The sequence below is a fragment of the Aulostomus chinensis genome, chromosome 4 (assembly GCF_037954235.1).
Source record: "Aulostomus chinensis isolate RoL2024-O1b breed Wild chromosome 4, RoL_Achi_v1.0, whole genome shotgun sequence".
NCBI classification, from domain to species: domain Eukaryota; kingdom Metazoa; phylum Chordata; class Actinopteri; order Syngnathiformes; family Aulostomidae; genus Aulostomus; species Aulostomus chinensis.
In genome coordinates this window covers 31,669,310-31,670,423 of record NC_141323.1, presented here as the reverse complement: position 1 = coordinate 31,670,423, position 1,114 = coordinate 31,669,310, and the positions used below count along the sequence as shown (strand labels likewise).

Below are 1,114 nucleotides of genomic sequence, written 5' to 3'. Positions count from 1 at the left end.
TTGACTTCACACTGATAACCAGGAGGTAACGTGGTAGTCAGAGCAGCGATGCTCAGGTCTGTGGACTGAACAATGTCCTCTCATTCACACACACACCACTCTTTCATTGGGGCTCCTTTCTCCTTGTTCTGACACAGAAATTCAACAGCTTCTGTCATTTAGTTTCCAGGAAATGTTGATGACACTCTGGGATTTTTTGTTCTCCTGCTGTCACTGTCAAGTGCCAGCTTAACATGTGAGAGGTAGCAGGATCCATGCATGTGTTCATGTTTACAGCAGACAAGGAGGAAACCTTGGAGGATTTCAGTGACTTTTAGCAGTGGTTCTCACTTCATCGTCTCAGTATAAAGTTTAAAGCGAGCTGGCCAGGAGTTGAACCTAGAATCTTCTGATCCGTAGTCAGACGCGTTATCCATTGCGCCACCAGCCCTGTGAAGGAACTGCTATGTTCTTGTGTGCTTGCTTTTACAGAAAATCCCAACAACGTGGTGGCATTTTCAGGGGACACAATGGTGCAGTGGTCAGCACTGTGGCCTCACAGAGAGAAGGTTCAGCTCTCCTCTGTATTTGGTTGCTAGGAACCTGAATCAGTCCTCAGTGGAGCGGTGCTGCTGAGGCTGAGTGAGGCTTGAGTGAGGGACTGAGCAGGAGCAAACAGGTTCAAGCAGGTTCAGGCAAACTCCACTCAGTCCACCAACATCAAAGCAGAGGAACTGAGTTCATCTAACAAAATGGATTCATATCATTTCCACTTGGAATGCTCTGGAACTACAAGTACACTTAAAATGGCCGACTTATGACAACAGAAGGAACTTTGAAGTAGATTTGATTTATTTAAGTCAGTGACAGTCATTTTTTTCAAGAATTTAGTTCAGGTAACTTCATTGTTTTACTAAGATGAGCTTTAATGTTATAACATTGAAACAAGATCTTCATGTGTTGATGGATCCATCACAAATATGAGCCTTCCCAGTCTGTCAGGTGGTAGAATTCAGTCAGCACCAATAACAGGAGAGTCAGAGTTTAGAAACCAAAGACAGACATTAAAGTCTCACATTAAAGTGTTATATCTTTGAAAATATACTGCAATACATGAAATATTATATTTCCATGG

At 42.8% G+C, this 1,114-nt stretch overlaps 1 non-coding gene across 1 annotated transcript; it reads right to left on the bottom strand.

Moving 5' to 3' along the window:
* Nucleotides 1–357: 357 nt before the first annotated feature.
* Nucleotides 358–430, bottom strand: trnar-acg (transfer RNA arginine (anticodon ACG)). The gene has a single exon. It is a non-coding gene; the product is annotated as a tRNA-Arg (tRNA).
* Between the last annotated feature and the right edge of the window lie 684 nt (nt 431–1,114).